Below are 16,715 nucleotides of genomic sequence, written 5' to 3'. Positions count from 1 at the left end.
AAGTGAAGTATTCCAGATCCTAAAGGAAAATGATTTGCAACCTAGACTGATGTACCCTGAAAACTGTCCTTCAAAATCGATGAAGAAATAAGATACCTCCATGACAAACAACAGCTGAAGAACTTCATGATCACCAAGCCAACCCTGCAAAGAATATTGAAAGATAGTTTAGATACACTGAGGAAAAAACCACAAAGCAAAGCAGACAATTAAACAAAATGGAAAGATAAAGATGTAACAGCAGAAAGATAACATGTCAACAATAAGCCAATACATAACAGTTATAACCATTAATGTAAATGGTCTCAATGCACCAATTCAAAGAAGCAGACTGGCAGAACGGATCAAGAAACAACATCCAACCGTATACTGTTTACAAGAAACCCATCTAACCCAAAAGGATACTCACAGACTGAAAGTCAAAGGATGGAAAACAATACTTCTCGCAACAGGAACCCCCCAAAAAGCAGAGGTAGCTATTATGTTTGCAGACAATGTGAACTTCAAACCAAGAATGATCAGAAGAGATAAAAAAGGTCATTACATACTTGTTAGAGGAAAACTCCAAAAGGAAGAGATAAAAATCTTAACTATATATGCACCAAATTTCAGAGCTCCTAGTTATACAGAGCAAGTATTAATAAAAATGAAAAACCAAATTAGCAATAACAGTATTACAACAGGAGACATTAACACACCATTGACACCAAGGGACAGATCAACTAGACAGAAAATCAACAAAGAAATAACAGAAATGAATCACACCTGTGAACAAATGGACTTGATAGACAGATACAGAGTGTTCCATCCAACAACATCAGAATACATATTCTTCTCAGAAGTACATGGGACATTCTCTAAAATAGACCATATACTTGCCCACAGAACTTGTTTAAATAAATGCAAAAGAATTGAAATTATCCAATACAGGTTATCGGATCATAGCGCCATGAAACTAGAAATTAATGATAAAAAATACTGCAAAAATCCCACAAAAACATGGAAACTGAATAATACACTCTTGAATAATTAGTGGGTCACAAGGAATGTGAAAAAAAGACATTAAACAATACCTACTAGCAAATGAAAATACAAATACAATTTACCGGAATCTGTGGGATACAATGAAAGCTATCCCCAGAGGAAAATTTATTGCACTGAGTTCCCACATCAGGAAAACAGAACGAATACAAATAAATATCCTGATGTTACACCTTAAACATCTAGAAAAAGAAGATCAAGTCAAGCCCAAAGCCAAAAGAAGGAAGAGATTATAAAAATCAGAGCAGAAATTAATACAATAGAGACTAAGAAAACAATCCAAACAATCAATGAATCAGAGTTAGTTCTTTGAAAGAATAAATAAAATTGATAAGCCCTTAGCCAACTTTATTTTAAAAAAGGGAAAAAAAGCTCAAATTATGCAATAAGGAATGAAAAAGGTGAAATCACTACAGACTGTAGAAATACAGATGATCATCAACACCTATTTTGAAAACCTCTACTCTCATATGTTTGAAGACATTGACTGATTCCTAGAAACATGTGAAGTACCAAAGCTAGGTCAAGAAGATATAAAATTGCTGAATAACCCAATTTCTATTAATGAAATTGAAAATGTAATTAAGTCCTTAGCTACAAAGAAGAGCCCAGGTCCAGACGGATTCACTGTTGAATTCTACAAGAAATACAAAGTAGACTTAATGCCGACACTCCTCAAATTCTTCAATGAAATTGAAAGGGAAGCAATCCTTCCTAAGTCTTTCCTGCAAGCAAATATTACTCTAGTACCAAAACTTGAGAAACACCCAACTAACCAAGAGAACTACAGGCCAATCTCCCTAATGAACACAGATGCAAAAACCTTCAATAAAATATTGGCAAATAAGATGCAGTAAATCAAGAAGATTATACACCATGACCAAGTGGGGTTCATCCCAGGAATGCAGGGATGGTTCAACATACGTAAAACAATAAATGTAATCCACCTTATCAATAAAGCCAAAAGTAAGAATCATACTATAGATGCAGAAAAAGCTTTTAATAAGGTCCAACATTCATTCATGATAAGAAACTTACTGAAAATTAGAATAGATGGTCTTTACCTCAATATGATAAAGGCCATCTATGACACACCAACAGCCAGTATCATACTAAATGGCCAAAAATTGAAGGCCTTTACCTTGAAATCAGGCACAAGACAAGGATGTCCCTTATCATTGCTACTATTTAATATAGTACTGGAAGTACTAGCCAGAGCCATTAGACAAGAGAGAGAAATGAAAGGGGTAAAGATAGGAAAAGAAATTAAATTATCATTATTTGCAAATGACATGATATACTACATAGAAGACCCCCAAAACTCCATTGAAAGACTCCTAGATATAATAAATGAATTCAGCAGTGTAGCTGGATACAAAAATCAATAGCATTTCTATACACTAACAAAAAGATCACAGAGAGAGAAATAAGTGAGGCCACAACCTTTACACTAGCAACCAAAAAAATGAAATATTTAGGAATTACTCTCATGAAAGTAGTGAAAGACCTGTACAGGGAAAATTATAATAAACTGAAAAAAGAAATTGAAGAGGATTTCAGAAAATGGAAAGACATCCCTTGTTCATAGAAGGAAGAATAAATATTGTAAAAATGGCCATTCTCCCAAAACTGTTATACAAATTCAATGCAATCCCAATAAAAATACCATCAACATACCTCATAGATCTAGAGAAATTACCTCCAAAATTCATCTGTAACCAGAAGAGACCTAGAATATCAAAGGCAATTCTAAGCAGCAAAGGAAAGGCAGGAGGCATCACAATCCCTGACTTTAAGTTGTATTACAAAGCAATTGTAGTAAAATCAACATGGTACTAGAATCAAAACAAAGCTGAAGATCAATGGAATAGATTAGAAGATTCAACCACAACTACAAACATACTCATCCACCTTATGTTTGATAAAGGGCCCAAACATTTTCACTGGAAGAATGACAGCCTCTTTAATAAATGGTATTGGAAAAACTGGCTCTCCTTATGCTGAAAATAAGACTAGACCCATCTTATCACCATGTACTAAATTAAAATCTAAATGGATCAAAGATCTGAATATTAAAACAGAAACACTAAATCTACTGGAAGACAAATTGGGTAAAAACCTTGAAGACATAGGGGTAGGTAGAGAATTCATGAACAGGAATCAAACTGCAAGGGAAATACTTTCCAGAATCAACAACTGGGGTCATGTCTTATTAAAAAGTTTCTGCACATCAGAAGAAATCTATAGCACAGTGAAAAGAAGACCTAAAAACTGAAAAACAATCTTAGTGAACTGTCCCTCAGACAAAGGACTTCTGTCTAAAACATATAAAGAATTAAAAATAATTAGACCTCCAAAATTCAAGGATCCAATCCAAAAATGGGCATCTGAGATGAATACACAATTCTCAGGTGAAGAAATACAAATGGCAGATAAATACATGAAAAAAATGTTCATTATCATTACTCATTAGAAAAATGCAAATTAAAACCATACTGAGATTCCATCTCACTCCAGAAGAATGGCCAGGATCAAGAAAACTACCAACAACAAATGCTGGAGAGGCTGTGGGGATAAAGGAACTCTCCTACACTGTTGGTGGGAGTGTAGACTGGTGCAACCACTGTGGAGGTCAGTCTGGAGATTTCTCAGAAAGCTGGGATTGGAAGTCCCATTTGATCCAGTTATTCTACTTCTAGGCATATTCCCAGAAGAACTGAAGGCTTAATACCACAGTGATATATGTGTACCCATGTTTATAGCAGCACAATATGTAATAGCCAGATCTTGTAAACAATCTAAGTGTCCATCAACTGAGGAATGGATAAAAAAAGTTGTGGTATTTTATACAATGGAGTACTACTCAGCTATAAAGAATTATCGCATTGAGATATTTATAAATAAATTGACACAGCCTGAGACCATACTCATAAGCAAAATAAATCAAACTCACATGTATAAATACCAAATATTTTCCCTATTGTAAGAAATGGTAAGAATACATAAAAGTATGTGGTACTCATGATTCCCCATTATATTGCTTTGAAGCCTTATAATATTTTCATTCATTAAGTGGAATGGTTTTATTCTGCGTTGTTTCATTTTATTTCTGTGATGGTATGAACAGCTATTTTGAAGAAAAGAAGACATCATAATAGCTAGTGCTGATTTAATATCATATTATTTTTAAGTCCCACCAAGCTTTTGTTCTTCTGTCTCCATCTGTTTTATTATGTTGTATCTTATTGGATTTTATTATATGTGATAATATAAACAAAGTATTTTATAGACAAGGAGATAATATAGTAACCTTTGTTTGTTTTCTGTTAGTTGGTTCTGAATACCCTCTGGTACTTTCATTCTCTTGAATGGTTTTACTCGGTCTTTTTATGTTTCATACTATAGTATATTTATTCAGATATTTCAAGGAAAGAGACACTATGGTAACTACTGTTATGTTATTATTGTCTTGTGGTGAAACACTATGTTGATTAAATTGTTTTGCTCTGACCTGTTTTGTTATGTCCTCTTTTATCTTAATCTTTTTTAAATAAAAAAATAAAACTGTTTAAAGGAAAACAATAAAATTGAATGTCTCCACAACATCCTCATTTTCTACAGTAAAAATTTGAAGAATTTTGGAGGAACGTGAATAAAATAGGAAACTAAGAAAGACAGTAGAGGTAAAAAAAAGTGGATAGAAAACAATCTAGAAATAATACACAACTTGTAGTTAGCATCCACTGTGTACTGAAAAAAACTTCCATAATAAAAAGAACAAGTAAGGAATAGACAATGGTGGCAACTACAAAAAAAAAAAAAAAAAAAAACCCTGATGAAAACCCCAGAACTGAAAAGTACAGAATTGAAATAAAAAGTACAATGGATGACTTAGTTGCCAATTAGAGATGGCATAATAAACTGTTTGAAGAATATCAGTAGAAAATATCTAAGCTGAAGAATGTACATAAAAATATTATAAACTATACTAACATATCCTCAGTGATACCTAGGCATTACTAAGTGGCCTAGTATAGGCTTAATTGGAATCTCAGGAGAAGAAAGTAAAATTCAAAGTGCCAAAAACCAGACAGAAAAATCATCATCTTACTAGCATTCTGCAAATGGTGATACATTATACAAATAGGAACAGTGGTAAAAGGCTAAATGACAATAAAAGCTTGTTTATTTATAATTACAAGCAAGTGTAAATAGTCTTTAAAATAATGGCAAAATAAAGATATTGTAGGTAAAACTGAAAAAATTCATTGATCTCTGTATCAGTAAAAATGCTAAAAGAAAATTCTTCTTACTGTAAGATAATAATATAAAATGAAGACCCAGTTTATAAAAAGGAAGAAAGCACAAAAAAAATTATATCAGTGAAAATACAAAACTGAACTATTTTTCTTTCTTATCCATCAGAATACATATGACCCTCTGAAACACAAAGCACTAGTATATATCTCAACAATGTTGTGAAAGCGCGGCCGAATGGAATTCTTATCTTGGGTCTTATGTTAAATAGCTCTGCTAACTCTAGTTAGATTGTGACTCAGTGTACATTTTCAGTAAACTAACTGGTATTTTATTTAAAGGAGGAACTGAAATGGACCTTCACTTACATGGTTAATTGATTATTATCAAATGGCAAGACAATGGAATAAAAAGTCTTACAGAAAATGCTGTTGGTACAAGTGCATAGCCATACATTTTGAAAGGTAATGCCAATGTTATAAGAAGTTACTTGAAAAGGGTTATTGAGCCAAACTTAAAATTAATCTATAACCTAATAGAAATGAAAATCTTGGAATGTATTAATGACCTAAGTGTAGAAAAACATATTAAAGGAGACCTAAAAAGTACTAATCATAAAAAATAGAATAGATTTCATTTCAGTAGTAAAAACATCTACTGACTTCCTGCCTGCCACGCTATGAATTCTTTTTCCTATGAGGTGCCCTCTGCTAGGCTGCCCCAGAAAACTCTGGATTGAAACCTCTATAAACTGTTACCTAAAATAAACTTTTCCTCCCTTAAAAAACTTTCCCAATCAATAGATATATACATCTACACATATACGAAAACTGTGTTATCTTAAATGCCATCTAGAATTCTGTATTCAATAAAACTGCCTCTGAGAATAAGAGTATATAAAGATGTTTTTAGAAAATTCATCTCTCTATTTGGGGAACGTTAAATGAAGTATTGAAGGGAAAAAACTTAGGCCAGCACCTGGTGCATGGTACTCGTGACTCTCTATTTATTATAATTGTTATTATGATCTTATTTATGCACCACATTTATCTGCCTCAGAAGTTGTATTCCCTTAAACGGTAAATTAGTTTAGTTCTTACTTGCTGGGAAAAAAAAGCAGCAAATCTTGATATGAGAAAAATGTATACAAATGTCCTATAGTCACTTGATGAAACTCAAGTGATTCTCAAGGAGTTCTGATTCCTTGGGAAACCAATATCAATAAAATAAATGCATGGCTGAGCCCATTTTATGTGAGTTTTAAAAGATAGCCATTGAGTAATAAGGCTACAGGCAGACTTTTATGACAGTAATGCAATGTGAGACAGCAGGCCTATGACAAACCAAGCACACAAAACCCAGCGTTCTGGGTGGGGCAAGGGAGGAAGGGGCCTTTCAGCTAGCTCACTGCTGCTGAGTCACAGGTTGTCGTAAAGTTTCATGTTGTTCCCATAATTTATGTATCCCATTTTATAAAGTTTGACACCTAAGTTGGTTAAATTTTAATTATTATTTGAAAGAATAAAGGTCATTTATTAAAAAATCAATTCTTGGGCTGGGGATTTAGCTCAGCAGTGTAAGCGTCTGTCTGGCAAGTGCAAGGTTGTGAGTTTGATCCCGGTAATAAAAAAATCAATTCTTAAAAAATTAATATTTAAATTACATTAAGTAAAAGAAATAGTCTAGAACAGAGGGAACTTGTTTTGATAATGCTACATGAAAAACACTCGAAAGTCACCTTCTCCCGTTTGCACATGGATTCATGAATGACCCTCCTCAGGTGACCCAAGGTCCTCTAAGGCTTGCTCCCAGTGGGCTCATGGTGTTCAGGACAGGTCTGCTGTCACCTCTTCACTGTCTGTGTCAGACTCAGTGACAGCAAAGACCAGCACCTGATTTTTGTGGACACCTGTGGGGACATAGAGACATACACATTTTCTATGTAGAACGTCCTAACTTAGGATGGCAGAAAAGCACCATGTGTTTGACGCTCACTCTGGGCTGGTGACCTGCAATCCGATACTCTTCGCTGGCGCTGGCTGGTGACCTTGAGCTACAGCTCTAGGTCGGTTACACGATTACAAACATAAATTACTAATACCCTGCAGGGGGCTGTGTTGCTAAGCGAGGATGGCGTATAGCTCACCATGTTCAACTTACGAGCTTTTTAATTTACACTGGGCTTATTGGGTCAGAACGGCATCATAAATCGAGGCACACCTATGCACAAACATTCAGATGAACGTACAGTTAAAGCTGTAATCCTAGCAATACTGTCCTGTGTACCTACCGCAGGTTACTTCGTTCAAGCAGTGCTCAGACATCTTTGAAGTGAGTAAAAAAAAAAAAAAAAAGCATAGAATAACTTCTCATTTTTTAATTTTCAAAGATTATAATTCAAGGTGGCAGCCCCTTTTTTATTTAAAATTTCTTTGGGAAAGAAGCTCAAGATGAGCTCTACGAAGAACACAGCGGTTCTAAAATGCATTCCTGTGTTAAACCAGCTGCACAGAGCGCGACTGCTTCTTTCCCCCTATTTCTCAGCCTCCTCTCATCCTCCGCCTCCCACCAGCCAATAAAAAAGACTTACCCTTCTGGCTCTGGCTTTCCAGACACACAAGTGTGTTTACTGAGTTACTCCTTGGAATAAAGCAAGGAAGCTCTTTAGAAACGGTTCTGTAAAGCTCTTGTCCTGCATCTATTTTAAGAGTACCGCTGAGGATACTGATTATTGCTTCCACCAACGTCCTCTTTATGGCGAACCTCAAGAGAAATCTGCCGCTCTCAGAACCAAGAGGAGAGAGTCAGGGCTTTCCCTGAGCTCCGTGCACCTCACAAAGTCTCCTTTTGTGCGTGCACTTCAGACAGCTAGAGCTTAAGTTTAGGCCCACATTTAGGTTTTGTGGAGGCCTTAGGATTTTCAGTGTTGTCCTCTTAGCTCTCTTTTCTTCCATCCTGGTGTGTCTTGTGTTGATAATCTTTTGCTCATTTGCAATATAGTTGAATATTTTATACTTTACTGTCAAATATAATACTTTCTTAAGAAAGGTGGTAAGATACAAGTATTCCCTCATTTAAATTACATTGCCACTTAAACAAATACTTGCTGGTTATCTAATTTGTATTGGAAAGCATGCACTTATCCTATTCCATACACTAAAATAATGCTGTAATTTGGGTGTCACATACCTTTACAGAGGAGAAACTGGTGTTACGTGGCTTATCAGTGGCACAGAATCAGATCTCTGGTAAACAGAATCTCAAACTCCTGGCCTTTTGTCACTAAAACTGTGGCTGTGGAAGTAATTAAATTTTTTTTGTCTTTTTCGTTTTTATTGGTACCAGGGATCGAACTCAGGACCCCACACTTGCAAGGAAGGCGCTTATGCTGCTGAGCTAAATCCCCAGCCCCTAATTTTTTTACATGTACTACATGAGCTCAGTCTTAGTCCAGGAATACTCACATTTCAAAGACCTCTTAGATTGTGGTAATTTGGCACCCATTACTCTGGCATCTTGATCTTGGTGATCACCCCTCGTAACTGACATCTTTTCAAATGTCAAGTATGTTTAGCGGAGACGCTAAAGTTTGTTTTCAGTAAATGAGTTGCGGGTGCTAAGGGGGAGCCATGGGGTAGAAATGGGTGCAGGAAGCCATGGAACTAAGTTCACCTTAAAGGCAGCTTTGACTAACGCCAGCCAGCACTCAGAAACTAATACCACCCGTTCAAACTGAAATCTTAATGCTAGGGGCTTTGTCTTATTCAGGAGAAATACAATCATCCCTTGATAGTCACATGGAATAGAGCAATCCCATTGTTGGAATTTAAAGGAGATGACGTCTAACTTGGCTTATACTTTCAGGAATTCAGTCTATGGCTGGCTGTTCCAAGACAAGACCATCACAGCAGAACGTTCAAGTAAGCTGGGGAGCATCACCAGAGTGCACAGGGCCTAGGATCAGATGCAGACCTGAGGTCATGCCTCCATGACTCAGCCTGCCAGACCACCCAGAGGTGTGCTTCACTTCTCCCCTGGGCGGCTCCCAAGCCAATGCAGCTGACGATCATAATAGTTTGTTATTATTCTAAAACCCAGGAGTGCTCAAGTCCATCAGGCAAAGTACTGTACTGGCACATAGCTTGTGCACATACACCAACATACTTTAAATTATCTCCAGATTACTTATACTGAATACAATTAAATACAAATCTATGTAAATATTGTTTGAATATTTCAAATGTAAATTCTTCAGAGAATGTAAAACTTGTACATGTTTAGTACAAATACAATTAAAATTACTTTTGAGTTATGTTTGGGTGTACTGTAGGACATAGGACCTGTGATATGCAGAGAATTGACAATATAGAAAGATATTTATCAACTTTAGATTTTGGTGAAAAATACAAATTTATATATTGGTTACAAAAGTAATAGGCAACGCAAAAGTAAAATATATTCTATATAATTTATCAATCAGAAAAGGGGACATAAAAGAGAAAATGAGGCAAACAACAAAGCCCCACAAGAAAGTGCAAAGATAAGCTTCAGTATTCCAAAGCTTCCAGGCCGAATTCCTAATTTAAAATGGAAAGTAAGTCCAAGGCTGAATAAACAGATCTAATTCACATATAGCTGTTTGTAACCAACAAGCAAGGGCCATATATCTTTTCTAACACATGTATGTGTGTTTGCATAAATATTTTTTCTTTGTGTGTATATGTGTGTATATGCTTTTGTGATTATGACTTATACACGTACCCTGTCTCACTGAAAATAAAAGTTATGCAGAAAACAAGTTTTGGAATGATTTTAGAGAAGACAGACTCTGAAATCATGCAAAAACTCACTTTTCTAGATAGGTCTTATTTTCAGAGAAAATACATACATATATGCATATGATTAAAAACAGTTTATTTGAATAGCCTGTTTCATACCAATAAAAGTTCTATTTGTTGTCCACTGTCGATAACACTTTGGATTCTTGTTATCATTTCAGCCCATTCTGTGCTTGCATAGCAATATCACATTGCAGTTTCCTTGATGACTAATGGAGTTGGGCATTTTATGTGCGTATTATTATGTAGCTCTGCGTTCTTTTATGTTTGGATGTTATCTGTTTGTGCCTTCTCCTCTACAGGAATACTTATTTAATGTGTATACACTGGATCTATTGATAGGACTCAGAGTGCGATTTCCACACATGCTAGAGCATGACTGATCCAATCCTCTCCCAGCCCACCTCAGATTGCATCTCCCCTCTTTCTCTTTTCCTTCTCTTTGGTCAGTTTTATCAGGCTACATTATTCATCTTTGGAAGTAGTGCTCTTTGGTTTTATTCACTATCTATATCACATTTGTGATACCTCTGTCTGCTTCAAATATATTCCATATCCATTTTACTTGAATGATATGAAAGTTTTATAGAAGGTTGAAAATAAATTGTGAAGAATTGCCCTGTAATATTGTGAAACACTGGGAAGCTCTGCTAATGAACAAATTACCATAGTAAGGTCAAACAAATAAATCATTGTCCCAGAATGGCAATATGTAATTATGTGTTATTTTGTAAATCTCGCATGCCAAATTAGTGAAGAAATTGGGGTCATTCCAGATATGTTGCTGGAACACATCAGTATTTGATTGGAAAACTGCAAGATGTCGAACCTTCACTTTATGCCATCTTAAAAACAAAAGCTTTACACCTTATAAAAAATATCCCATGTAAATTAAAGATCTACATTTTAAAAATGAATTTTAAATATATTTAAGTGAAATATTGTACAATACTTACATTTCTAAGTATAGGTGACCTCAAAGGAAGTTCACATGTTGTCAAAAGGGAAAAATAAAGAGATTTGACTATGTCATTCCGAAGAAAACACCTACAAACAACATAGGAAACAGTGGAAAATATGTGAGAATTGTACATTGCAGGAGATAGGGATGATATTTGCACTTTACAAAATACTTTTTCAAATTGGGAAGGAAAAAAATGACAAGAGCTTCCTGAAGAGGAAATCAGAAATTCAAGAAGGAGCAGGAACAGAAATAAAGAAAATGTGGCCTGCCAGAGCAATAGTCAGGAAAATGCAAGTCTGAAGAAGGACGAGGGGCCTCTTTACAATGTCAGATTACAGGGCAAAAAGCTCTAGTACAGTCGCTGTGCCATCAAGCGCTGGCAGGATGGCGAGCCCTCTAATCTACTGCTTGTCAGAACACTAACAGCTACGGTCTCTTGGAATATGTTTTGAATTACTTAAAATGTACACATCCTTTGACTAAGCAGGTTTTCTTCTAATAAATCTGTCCTCATTACAATGAGAGACACGCTTAAGGTGTTCACACAGTATATTTTGCTCATATAGAAAAAAACTCAAATTATGCTGTAATCGCAGCATCAGAAAGCAGTGCTATCATTGAAGGAATTGAAGATCTGCTGATGCTAAGCTGCAAAGATGATCATGACACAAGAAAAACTAGAAAAATAAAGCCGTAATCTTTATTTTCATGGATAGATGTATATATTAGAGTATGTACTGTATAGATGACGATATACCTACAGGAAACTAGAAAGATAGGATTGAAATCCTAGGAATTCCTCTAGCTAGGAAGCATGAGAAAGAGAAAATATAGGTTTCACACCTTTTTCTTTTAAACCACTTTATTAAGGTATGACTGACACAGGGAAAGCTGAAGACATTTAATATATGCAACTCGTTGAGTTCAAATATAACTATATAACTGTGAAACCATCTACCACAGCATCCTGTATCATAAACCTAGCCTTGCCTCCCACAATTTCCTTCTGTTCTTTGGTCTTATTGTTCTATTATTTGGTCTCTAAATTCTTAATTTATCAAATTATTGCAGGAGTATAGGAGTTTCCCCCTTGATATTTGTGGGGAGAATATTATTTATATTTTTAGTATGAAAACTTCTCACTGGGCGGTGGTAAATAGTTGTGATCCTAGAACTCTGGGAGGCTAAGGCACAAGATAGGAAAGTATTGTTAGGGTTTATAGGAGAATAGATTTAATACAGGACACATTTTATAGGACTATTTTATAATAGTCACGCAAAAAATCAAATGCAGAATTGTGCAGGAGGTCTTTCCATGAACTAGAGACCCAAAGAACCCAGCTGAGGACCTGGGTCCCATGGCAATGTCGTGCATGAGTCCAGCTGGAGGCTCAGAGCCCAGAAAAATGTCTCAGCAAGTCTGTATCAAGAATCTGCACTGGGAAGGCCCAAAAGTCTGTCTCGGCGGCCAGTAAAAAGTAACTAAGACACTCACTTTTGTTTGCAAAGATCTCCTTTGAGTCAACAATATAAAAGCAAGTCAATGCTGCAAAGATACCATTCACTAAGAAGTCGCTGGTCAATAGCTGGAAGATGACTGCCGTTGAGAACAAGCCCTCCTGCACAGTAAGGAAACTAAGCACGAAATATTTATATCTGATAGGAAAAAAATCAGACTTGACATCACCATGAAGGCTCCACACTCTTGGTTCAGAATTACTTTGAGAGGTAACTTGGTATTTAACAGTGTTTGGGGAAGAGATTAAGGCAGATTAAGCAATTCAAGGGGGAAACGGCAAAGCAGGCACTTCCTCTCTTACTCATTCTTTTTAGTCTAATTATTTCCAGATTCCCAAAACATTCTGTAATTATTTTTCTGCCTTTCATAAAACCTGGCAATCTTTAAAAAATCATGGTTACAAATAAAGTTTGCATTCAACCATAACAACAGCGTTTTCTTATTTAAAGATAAGTCCTTATGCAATAGTTCGGTGTTTTTCCTGTGTTTCAAGCTTGTGAGTAAACACACGGCCTGAGTAAGTGCTGGCGAGACAGGAGCCCTTGGGCTTTCACTGTGTCTGGGGAATCGAGCCACTCAGAGCATCCCAGCGTCCAGGTGGGCTTGTGACGTGCTCCTACTTTACAGGCCGTCTCCAAATGTTACGAAGATTGAAGAGTGAATAGTCTCTCCTTTGCTGAGAATTGAAATGAGCTGTGATCTGAACTGAAGGCTCAAGGTCGCCTGCCTTCCTCTTCAAGTTTTCCCTTGGTGTTTGTTCAGATATGTCCTCGGGCATTGCCACAGCAACCAAGATATCTAAAAGGTCCTCATAAAACTTTAGTTGCAAGACACAAAGCCGTTGTGAGCTTGCTTTGATTAAAGAGAACGTGCAATTTATAGGCAGAGTTATGTCACACAAACCTACTGTGGAGACAGATTGAAAGGTAAACAAGAAACCTGCTCCCCACGTTTCCTCTCTGGATTGCTTTAAATGTCTTTGTACTTTCCTTCAAGGATATGGTTTTTCCTGATTTCTCTTTTGTGTAACACTGAATGAGCAAGACACATTTCTCAAGATTAGAGCACCTCTCAAAGCAATACTTAACCTAGAGCATTTAAGCCCAAATTCTAAATTTATGAGGCAGGAGGAGCTGGGGGAATAGCTCAGTAGTAAACATGTGCTACCCATGTGTGGAGCCTTGAATTTGACCCCCATCGCTGCAATAAAGAAATAGAATCATGGGACAGGATGTAACCGGCCTGGGTTAAATATTTACTATCATCTAATAAGCTATGGCCAGAGAGGTATTCTTATTAGAAACCCAGCACCTAGATGGAAAGGGGGCGGAGACTCACACTGAATATTTACACTAGGGAATGTCTAGGATGCCCCCATGTCCCGTGTAAGCAGATACCCAAGGTGTCCCAACAGCTCTCACTTCCTGGTGCTTCTTTCAAAAGCCTTCTTTTTTAATGTCACTTGTACCTAGTGACTCATGTCCAACCCGTGGACAAAGCTGACAAAAGCTGACGAAATCTGACAAAGCTGATGGAGTGTCATTTCCACGATGAGATTACAAAAGATGGTGGCTTCCATTTGCCAGAAGAGTCTTTTGACTGATAGCTTTCGTGATTTAATTGCTTGGCTGCAGCAGATTGCAGTGCCGTAGAGGATCACACACAACACCCTGAAGGTGAACTCGTGCCCAACACCAGCAAATCTCCCCAGCCAAGGCCCTGAGAAATGAAATCCTATCGATAATCCAGCTTCAAGGTCAATCCTTCCCTGCCAGCCTTGGATGACGATAGCTCAGTTGCTATCTTGGTTGTGGCTTATAAGACCTGGAATGAGACCCAGCTACATGGTGTCAAGATTCCTAACTCACAGAGGCAGGGGGATGATAAATGGATGTCATGTTATGGTGCTAAGTTTTGGAGCCATCTGTTATGTGGCAATAGATAACTTGTGCCCCAAACCACCTTCCCATGCCATCTACATCTGCACGTGCGCTTGTCCTAACCTCGTAAGTTGATTATCCAAAGTCACGAATTGATTCTTCATCTACAAGTAACATTTTTAGGCCACTTTGCTGCTAGTCTGTGACCTCGGGGTGACATCCATTTCTCCTCTGCCTTTGGATTAGGGTGACTTCTCTCTAAATGATAAACTTAACAATCCATGTAGTACAATGTATTAAGATGTTCTAGGCAGTTGGCAAAAAGTACAAATCGCCCTTATTAATGTACATTCTGGCACAGAAAGAAGGAAAAAATAAAAAATAATAAATACGTATTTCATTAACTCTCAAATGTAATTTTTTACATTTGACATTTATAAAAATCTAGATACTTTGGTGACATATCATGACTTAGGTTCAGCAACTTCTCTCTTAATTATATATAAAAGTGCATCTTAAAATTATTGACTCAAATACAATACTGAAGCATTGTATGGTGGAGGCTATCATGAAATACAAGCAGTATGAAGAAAGCTGAGTAGGGTAATGGGGCCAGGGCCGGGGAGACACAGGGAAGCAGGCAGGTGACGGGGATAGGCCAGGCATGACTTACTTAAAGGTTCTCATTTGAACAAAGTCATGAAAATGCGAAGCAAGGAACCAAGCAGATTTGTGGGGAGAGCACAGTGGGAAGCCCAGACCTGCCAGTTTCAGGGAGCAGCCTGTGACCCCCAGGCTGGAAGGGCTGCTCAGGAAAGAGCAGAAGGCAGTGGGCGGAAGACGAAACCCCAGCTCTGCAGCTCTGTGCCTACCGCACAGAGGCCGGAGGAGGGACTTCCCCTGGGGAGGGGCCCACAGAGCCTCTGAGGCATCCAACTTCAGTTCTTAAAGGATCGCTCTGACTAACCGAGGCGAGACAACAGCGGTGTTCTGCTATGATTTCATAATTTGCATTGAAAACTAAAAATATTAAGAGTTCCTCTTTCTCTTGGTTCATCCCACTCCAGTGTTGATAGGAAATTTTTAAAAAGTCATTTTTCCTGTTCATGACTGACATAAATACTTCTAAGTTGTATTTTGAGTATATGTACAGAGGAAAAGGAATGGGAAATGTTGAGGTTTTTATGTTTTTATTGAAATTGATTTGATGCTAGGATTCAAGGTATATTTTCTCTTCTTGGCATAGCCTATTGTGTAACATAGTCAGGGTGTGTGAATCGCATACCGACACGTCTCCTGATTGCACACCTCCCGCCGGACAGTGTTATTTGTGAGCTTCTTCTCTGTGAGGTCACCCTTAGAGCCCCATCACCTTTTGTCTTTCTGCACTGCTCATGATCCCTGCAGCTGAACTCCCGGGTTTTACCCCCACTTTTTGCCGGGCCTCCTAGGTCCTGATTCCCATTTCACATATTGACTAAATGCATTTATGAGCAGATTACCATGGCCACAAGCTTCCTGTATTTAGGACCAAATCAACACCTTCTGCTGCTCAGACTGCACTGCTGCTTCTCCCAGTCCAAGGTCCCCTTTCTGTCCCTGCTTACAGTCCTGCAGGTCCCCTGCTGGTCACGGCAGGGCCTCCACCAGCACCTCCTCTGCATCTTACTGGGCTTGAGTTTAGCAGGTGGACTTTCCTGAAGGAAACACATTCACAAACTCTCTCAGAGAGTCTGAGCTCGCAGCTGGCTCTCCCTCTCACTGGTTTTAATGAACAAAACCAAAAATCTCTGACCTGGTTCCTCATTTGCAAAGCAGACATAGAAGCCAGCGTTACAGAGGTTTTCTGAAAGCAGCTGTCAAGGTGCCTTGTAACCAGCAAGAGCTCAGCAAAGTAGTTCCTTTAACAAATATTATTACTAACTACATTCCAAATGAAAGTACACTAGAAATAGTTGTCTTTGTATTACGTAAGAAGAAATAATTTTCTAACTTTATCAAATGACCTTGTTCCACTTTTCTAGTAAGGAATCAAATGACCTTTTATATGTTCAAATTAAATTGGTTCTTGCCTCCACTTTTATTAAAAGTTCTTCACTGTAAGAGAAAGAATAGGAAGAAGGAGACTATTTGCTTTCTTAATAATTGGTGCATTAAACATTCTTTTTTACTTTTTGTGGTGGTTCTGGGAAAGCCTTTTTTTAATATTTCACTTT

Source organism: Cavia porcellus, unplaced genomic scaffold, assembly GCF_034190915.1.
Source record: "Cavia porcellus strain 051 isolate PalLab524CR breed Dunkin Hartley unplaced genomic scaffold, mCavPor4.1 scaffold_14, whole genome shotgun sequence".
Classification (NCBI taxonomy): domain Eukaryota; kingdom Metazoa; phylum Chordata; class Mammalia; order Rodentia; family Caviidae; genus Cavia; species Cavia porcellus.
Note: the sequence above shows the minus strand (reverse complement) of the source record.